The sequence below is a fragment of the Carassius gibelio genome, chromosome B24, assembly GCF_023724105.1.
Source record: "Carassius gibelio isolate Cgi1373 ecotype wild population from Czech Republic chromosome B24, carGib1.2-hapl.c, whole genome shotgun sequence".
NCBI classification, from domain to species: domain Eukaryota; kingdom Metazoa; phylum Chordata; class Actinopteri; order Cypriniformes; family Cyprinidae; genus Carassius; species Carassius gibelio.
In genome coordinates this window covers 16,917,409-16,925,812 of record NC_068419.1, presented here as the reverse complement: position 1 = coordinate 16,925,812, position 8,404 = coordinate 16,917,409, and the positions used below count along the sequence as shown (strand labels likewise).

General features: G+C 37.6%; 1 protein-coding gene across 1 annotated transcript in view; it reads right to left on the bottom strand.

Annotated features, from left to right (window-relative positions):
* Positions 1-5,001: 5,001 nt before the first annotated feature.
* The window catches only part of LOC128013585 (TGF-beta receptor type-1-like), a 31,151-nt gene continuing 27,748 nt past the window's right edge, over positions 5,002-8,404 (bottom strand). The window contains exon 9 of the mRNA XM_052596694.1: positions 5,002-8,404. This exon is cut by the window's right edge and continues 287 nt beyond it. The gene's annotated coding sequence lies outside the window, so the exon portion shown is untranslated.

Sequence of the window (8,404 nt, the reverse complement as noted above, 5' to 3'; positions counted from 1 at the left end):
GCCACAGAGGAGCAGGATCGACTGGCTCCAGGTCTCTATGGGAAGCCTGGACACCGAGCCACCGTGTCCTGTATGAGCCGGAGTCTCCTGATGGGCACTTCTCCAGATCTCGAGTCCCCCAAGTCTCGTACCCTACTCCTTGTCTCCGTTCAGTATGAGGACACCATTCACCCTTGTCTTCTTAAATATGTTCCCAAAGGAGTAGAAGAATAAAATACTCCTGTAAAACCAGCAGGATCTAATAAAGCTCCAGTGTGATGATTGTTCTCTGTACAGTATCTAGACATTATTCCACCGTGATGAGATCTGAAATCAGTTCTACAACATCCAACGCACTTGAAGAATTAAAGAGAGATTTGTTCTGAGATCATTCTCTTGAAGTGTTGTGCTCTGTAATGAATAAAAAAGCACAATACACAATGCTAGACATATTTATTATCGTTCCCAAATCAGCCCAAGCATCACATGTAGTTCATCTCATCAGGTTCATAAATCAGAAGCACTGTTTTACATCAATATTTAAAAAAATATATAATTTTAAATCATTGTATTAGAAACCAGAAACCAACATTATTTAATTTTAAATACCCCAAATATTTAAAAGTGCAAATCCTAGGTAGCACAAGTATGATTTTAAAGAAGATTCATTTAATTTCAGATTTCCCTGGAAACCAGGAACCAAAATAATTCAACAAAAATATTGGTTGCACTTTATTTTACAGTACGTGTACTAACATGTGCTTATAGTGTACTTACAGTGTATTTATCTGGTAATGCAAGGTAACTACATGGGGTAGGGTTAGGGGTAGGGGTAGGTTCAGGGTTAGTACCTAGTTATTACATATTTATTGTAATTACTATAATAAGTACATAGTATGTACATGAGGAACAGGACTGTAAAATAAAGTGCTACCAAAATATTTCTTAGTGCAAATCCTCGGTAAGTAGTCAATTTTAAATCCATATAAGATTTTAAATCAGTCTTGATTCATTTCAATTTAACTTTGAGCAGTAATTTGGAGATATTTAAGAATATAAAGAATGTTTTGTGTCACTCATTTATTTATATCAACCTCAAATTTGCAACACAACTTCTTTAAATGAATGCCTTTCATTTTTTTTATACAATTTTACAATAAAACAAGTTTCATAAATAATATGTATTTCATTTCAATTTAATAAAAACATTTTATGGATTTTAATAATAAAGTTAAACTTCTATAATTTGTTTTTAGCTTCAGATCTTTTTAAATCTGAAGTCTGTTCCCCAAAGCATCTCAGATTGACCCAAATCAGGCCTAAAAAAGTGATTAACAGGGAATAAATGGATCATAACTTCTGCATAAATATAATTTAGTACCATCCCATAAAAATACAAAATATTAGATTTAAACAGCATTATGTGTGTACAATAGATATCTGATTGCAGATTTAAATATTAGCTGCTTCTGATCTCTATCCACAGACATCATAACTGCTGCCTTCAGAGACACAATGATTAGAAAAAAAGTAATAAATGCTCATAAAATACATTTTAAGGTGTAAATAAAACATCTTAAATATGATACATCCTCACATTGTGAGAACTAAGGTTGCAGTTACAAAAAAATTACTCACATAATAAACATATAAAGTTACAAAAAAAGGATCACATAAGATATAAAATTACTATAAAAAAAAAATGAACAAATACTCAAGTTGTGAGAAGTAAAGTAAACCTGTAAAATATGACATTGCAATTACAAACTCACATAAGTTCTAAAGTTGCCCGAGTCACATTGTTAGACTCAAAGTTGCATTTATGAGAAAGTAAGTCAATTTAAATAATAAAGTGTTTTCACATCATAGCATCTGTTGTTTCCAGGATTAAACAGTGTTGTTCAGTGATGCTGCAGTGAAACCCATCCATCAGATGAAACATGTTCAACTCTAGATGCATTAATGACAGACAGCGTCCCCTGCTGGAGGAATATCAGCTATTCATCTACATCTGCCTCATTCTCCAGCAGAAAGACCTCTGAAAGCTGGACGAGTGACCTTCAGATCTGAGAAGCGTCCAAATCAACTCACACACACTCCTGCATCTTCTCTCGCTCAGCATCGTCCTCAAGAAAGATCTGCAGCAGAGAGATGCATCACTGATTACTGTTGTATATGATCTGAGACGCTGTCAGACATCACACAAACTCCTTCCACACTGATCCACTCAAGAAGAGCAGAAGAAAACACAACACATCTCCAGCGTCAAAGACGAGTGGAGAGACTGAAGTGAGTGTGAATGAAGGAAACGGACGTCAGAGCTTACAGAGAAAACACTCGGAGACAAAGAGCTCAGAAACTCTAGTCAGCTATAAAACACATGAATATCTGATTTCAGAGTCAGAACCGAGCCAAGTTTAGTTATATAGCACATTTCATACACAATGGTAATCCAAAGTGCTTTACATAAAAGAGTAAAATACTCATGAAGAACACAAATAAAACAAGCAAATTAAAAACTTTGAAAATGATTAAAAAATTGACTTAAAATTAATTTAAGACAGAAATAGAAAATGATTTTACTTAAAATATAGTGAATACATGAAATATTGTGCAATCAGTTTGGACATTGCACAGTGTTCATTCAATAAATGCACAGCTAAACAGATGCGTTTTGAGTCTAGATTTAAATGTGACTAGTGTTTTAGCACATCTGATCTCTTCTGGAGGCTGATTCCAGCTGCGGGCAGCATAGTAACTAAAGGAGGACTCCCCTTGTTTTGTGTGAACCCTTGGTATTTCTAACTGATTCAATTCTAATTATCTGAGTGCTCTGTTAGGTTTATATTCAGTGAACATATCTGCAATATATTTCAGTCCTAGGTCATTTAGTGACTTATATACGAGTAAAAGTACTTTAAAATCAATCCTAAATGTAACTGGAAGCCAGTGTAAGGACCTGAGGACTGGTGTGATATGCTCAGATTTTCTGGATCTAGTCAGAATCCTGGCAGCAGTGTTCTGGATGAGCTGCAGCTGTCTAATGGTCTTTTTGGGAAGAGCCCATTATAATAGTCCACCCTGCTGGTGATAAAGGCATGAACAAGTTTCTCCAAGTCCTGGCTGGAAACAAAACATCTAATTCTTGCAATGTTTTTTAAATGATAGTATGCTGATTTAGTTACTGCTTTGACATGACTACTGAAACTAAGGTCTGTCTCCAGAATCACACCAAGATTCCTGACTTGATTTTTAGTTGTTTGACCCCTAGAGTCAAGGTATGCATTCACCTTGAACACTTCATCTATGTTTCCAAATGCAGTGACTTCAGTTTTTTTCTTGTTTAACTGAAGGAAGTTCTGGCACATCCAACTATTAATTTCATCAATGCATTGGCAGAGGGAGTCAATGGGGCTGTAGTCATTTGGAGATAAGGCTAGGTAAATCTGGGTATCATCAGCATAGCTGTGATAGGCAATTTGGTTCTTTCTCATTATTTGACTCAGTGGAAGCATATACAGACTAAACAAGAGCAGTGCTAGGATCGAGCCTTGTGGGACTCCGCATGTCATGGACGTCCACTTAGACTTATGCTCTCCTATACTCACATAATAGCCTCTCTCTTCTAAGTATGACCTGAACCATTTGAGTACCATCCTAAAAAGCCTGACCCAGTTTTCCAGTCTCTCTAGTAGTATGTTATGATCGACAGTGTCAAACGCAGCACTGAGATCTAGCAATACCAGCACTGATATTTTGCCAGAGTCACAATTTAAGTGAATATCATTTATTATCTCTGTGCTGTGCTGCGGTCGCTGAGCTTCACCTTCTCTTTTGATGGGGAGGGCGCACACGGCGACCAGCAGAAGGACACATTTGGCGTCCTATGTGTGTTGTTTTTAAGAGTTTTGTGTATGTTTTTATCTTTAAGGGTTTATGTTTCATGATTAAGTGTGCTTAAACACAAACTATCCATTGAGACCAATGGAGTTGATCATTTTCATCGCGTTTTGGATATTTTTGGACTTAATTCTCACTTGCTATGGAACTGTGTTTCTGGTGTTGTGCACAGGGTTGTGCCCAGTATAAGAGTCCTGGTCCAGACTGCATTTGTGAGAGAATATTAATGCACTGGGCAAAGCAATTAACTTCAATATTTTCTGATATTTTTAATTGGTCACTACGGGAACAGAAGCCTGTGGAAAAAGTTTATTATTATTCCTGTTCCCGAATGCAATGACCCTAAAGTGTTAGATGATCTGAGACCAGTTGCCCTCACCTCCGTAGTCTGATCACGGTCCAGTTGTGGATGATTATGTGACCTGGTGCGATGATTCCTATCTAAAGTTAAATCTTACTAAAACGAAAGACATGGTCATTGATTTTAGAACAAACGCTGTTGATCACATCACTACGACTGTTAAAGGACCGGTTGTGGATCGTGTGTAGAGTTATAAATGTCTTGGCACAATCATGTCATTTGAGTTGAGTTGTGTAATGGTCTGCTAAAAGGGTCATCAGCGTTTGAGTTTCCTTAGGAAACTTGCTAGATTTAACATCGATAGACACATGCTGACTTTGTTTTACTGTGCTTTTATTGAATCTATTATATCGTTTTCCATTGTGCTGTGCAAAACCAATTTACCTGCGGGTATGAAATAAAGACACCTTGATATCAAAGATGTTTAACCTGTGTAAAAGCACAATGACTGACTCAGATCTGCTTTATTAAATATCTCAGATCCTGATGATCCACGAGCTCCAGTGAGAAACCAGCTCTGAACTGAACTCAACACAGAACTGTTAAAGATAATCTCAGGTTGGTTTGTTTTATCATGTCCCAAGCCCGCTTTTAAAATACTTCTCCTGAAATATGGTAAAACATGTAAAAAAGATGATAAAAAATAAAGTTAATAAAGTTTTTTTTTTTTTATTTATCAGTTATATTGTAATCTAAATGATGATGATTGCTGCTAATTACCTGAACAGTAATTCTGGAGAAAGCCACACAACTTCAGAAAGTTTATGTACAAATGATATATTTCAGATCATTGCAGTTATTTTTATAAAATGAGTTTATGTCTTCTAACACAAAATGTAAATAAAATACATGTCACATACACACAGAGCCGAATCTGATCTGAGCTACTGGATGAACCGGGCGATAAAACAAGACACTTCTTCATCTTGAGCAGGAAGAGATCCAGGAGAAGTAAAGCCAGAGAGAAGTGTGTGGAAAAGTTGAATGTGTTTTATTAACACCATCTCTACTCCACTACGTTAGAAATCCCCATCATGAAGCGATCAGCTGGAGACACACTCCACACTCACTCCTTACACTCCTGCTTTACATCTCTATCGGTTTTTTGTGTTTTGTGTTTTTTGTAAAAGAAACAGTACGAGGCATTTCTATACAGCTGAGAGGAATTAAAGGACAGGAACATCAGTGATCCACACAGAACAGAAGAAACTTGAGAGAGGAATACACCGTCAGGACAATAACACAATCAGATATACACACTGAGGTATAAACACATTGGTCTTCAGAGGAGGTATTTTCTCATGACTTCTGACCTTTTAAAACCTACTCAAATTAAATCTTTTTATCCTTTATTATATATATATGCATATGTATATATTTAAAACAAAGCAAGTGATGCAAACATTAGAAGTAATCTCATGCCGTGCATCATTCTGAGTGGAGTTCAGACTTAGGCACCAAATAAACTGATAAAGCGTTCCTCTTCCGTCCAATCAGCAGCACGCAGCGTCCGAGTGAAATGCACCATGGGAAACTCGACCCAGAATCCTCCCTCGAGGGTCTTCTTCACAGTGTCTGTGTAAGAACAGCATAGCGTTGTAATTAAACTGTAATAAGAGCCTGGAGAGCGAGGATGAGGGAAAGAGCCGTGTGTGTTCAGAGATGCTGCAGATCCCTCATGAATCATGAATCAGTCTGACGCGCTGGAGGAGTTCTGCTGCACACATCCAAACCATGCTCTGATCGATGTGAATCCTGAATCAGAATCACTTCACTGAATCCGAATCACTTCACTGAATCAGAATCACTTCACTGAATCAGAATCACTTCACTGAATCAGAACCACTTCACTGAATCAGAATCACTTCACTGAATCAGAACCACTTCACTGAATCAGAACCACTTCACTGAATCAGAACCACTTCACTGAATCAGAATCACTTCACTGAATCAGAATCACTTAACTGAATCAGAATCACTTCACTGAATCAGAATCACTTCACTGAATCAGAATCACTTCACTGAATCAGAATCACTTAACTGAATCAGAATCACTTCACTGAATCAGAATCACTTCACTGAATCAGAATCACTTCACTGGAGCTAGAGTTCATGTCTACACTCAGAGAATCAGAATCACTTCACTGAATCAGAATCACTTCACTGGAGCTAGAGTTCATGTCTACACTCAGAAAGACTCGGAATACTTTAGTGTCATGGAGAAATCTTGTTCATATTCCACATTTCATTTTTGTATTTTTCTCATTTTGTTTTCATTCATTTAATTAGTTCAAGTTTTAGTCATTTATTTCCATTATTATTTTTTTGTTGTTTTTAAATGCCCTTATTATTTGAGTTTTAGTTCTATCAGTACATCGAGTTTCTTTGACGTCTAGTTCTAGTGAGCTGTGATAACCCTGACCTCATTCACAGGTCTGGAAGAGCGTGAGCATGAATAAATGAGTCTGAGTTTGGTGAAGAAGCTGACGATCTGTAACCCGTCCCTCGTCCTCCTCTGACAGCTTCTGTGTTCCTCCTTCTGAAACTGTACAGCCACCAGCCTGACTAACATTACACAGACGATATACATGTAACGTGTGTGTTCTCTCAGAAGTGTGTGGCATCCTCATCGTGAGATCCTTCACATCAGAAGAGCAGAAGCACCTTTACTGACCCTCACTGCAGACGAGACTCCCAGCATTCATGAGTTCAGTCAGAAACACAGCGAGGTGCTCAGAGGAACTCAATGTTTCAGACCACAACGCTTCTTTCCAGCTCCAGTAATATTCATGATCATATAATAATAATCACACTACCAGTCAAAGGTTGTTGGACAGCAAGATCTCTAATGTTTCTTTCTATGTGAATTTATTTTAAAATGTAATTTATTCATGAATTTTTAGCATCATTAGTCCAGTCCTTGCTAAATAAAAAGTACTAATTGCTATAATATTTCATAATTTAATAATAAATATACAATGATTTAAGATAGATCAGATGCTATATAAGATCAGATAAATGCTGATCTCTCTGTTCAACACTGATAATAATCAGAAATGTTTCTTGAGCAGTAAATCATCATATTATTCTGATTTCTGAAGATCATGTGACACTGAAGACTGGAGGAATGATGCTGAAAATACAGCGGAGCATCACAGAAATACATTACACTTTAACACAGATTCACACAGAAAACAGATGATTTACTCTAGAATAATATTTCACTATTATTACTGATTTTGCTGTATTTTGGATTCTATAAAATGCAGGCTTGATGAACAGAAATTAATTCTTTTAAAAAAACATAAATCTTGACAGGTAGTGTTAGTGTTTTGACAAAATGTTTAAATGTACAATTTTTAAATCCTCCAAAAATGTCAGTGTGATTTGTAAGCGTGATTTATGAGTTTATATCAGGTTTGTTTTGTGCTGTGTCTGAACATTGCTTCCTCATGCAGCGCCTCTGATCTGACTCTGATCACTGAAACTCATCTCATCCAGAACTATCTCAAGCTGCATGCTAACAGAAGCAGCCGAAACTGATGCCTTGAGAAAACCATCTGGTTTCACTCTTCGTTCACCAGCGGCTCACAGACGCACACACACACACACACAAGCGCTGCTACATCTCTGTGCTGGACACACACACACACACACACACCGCTGGTCCCTTAACGCTCGCTCGTAACAGTTTCAAAGCACTCCTTGATATTTTGACCATTCTATTAGAAAAGTGGCCACACAATGCTGGATTCTATGGCTTAGTAAATATCCATGTCCTGTGTGACTGCAGCCGTATGTTTGGGCTACACCTCCACCTCCTCGGGATGCAGAGCAGCTCCAGCGCTGATGAAGAGGTCTGACGGTTGCTTCAGAGAATGAAGGATGGCACCAGCAGGTTAGTTAGTTGGTCGGTTGGTTGTTAGTTGGTTCAAAGCAGTGGCACTTTCTGGTTACACCTGGCTTGGAAGGCATGGTTGTGGTCGTAGTCGTTGTAGCAGAGCAGTAAAAATATAAAGTCGATCTGTATTGCATATGTCGCAGCATGTTTGCCAGGACTGAATGAGGTCATGTCCAGTTTTGTTTTTTTGCAGGAACAGAAAAGGTGTATTTAAAGTCCTACGACCTGAAGAGCTGCAGCGATGAGCGGAAACTAAACAGGAG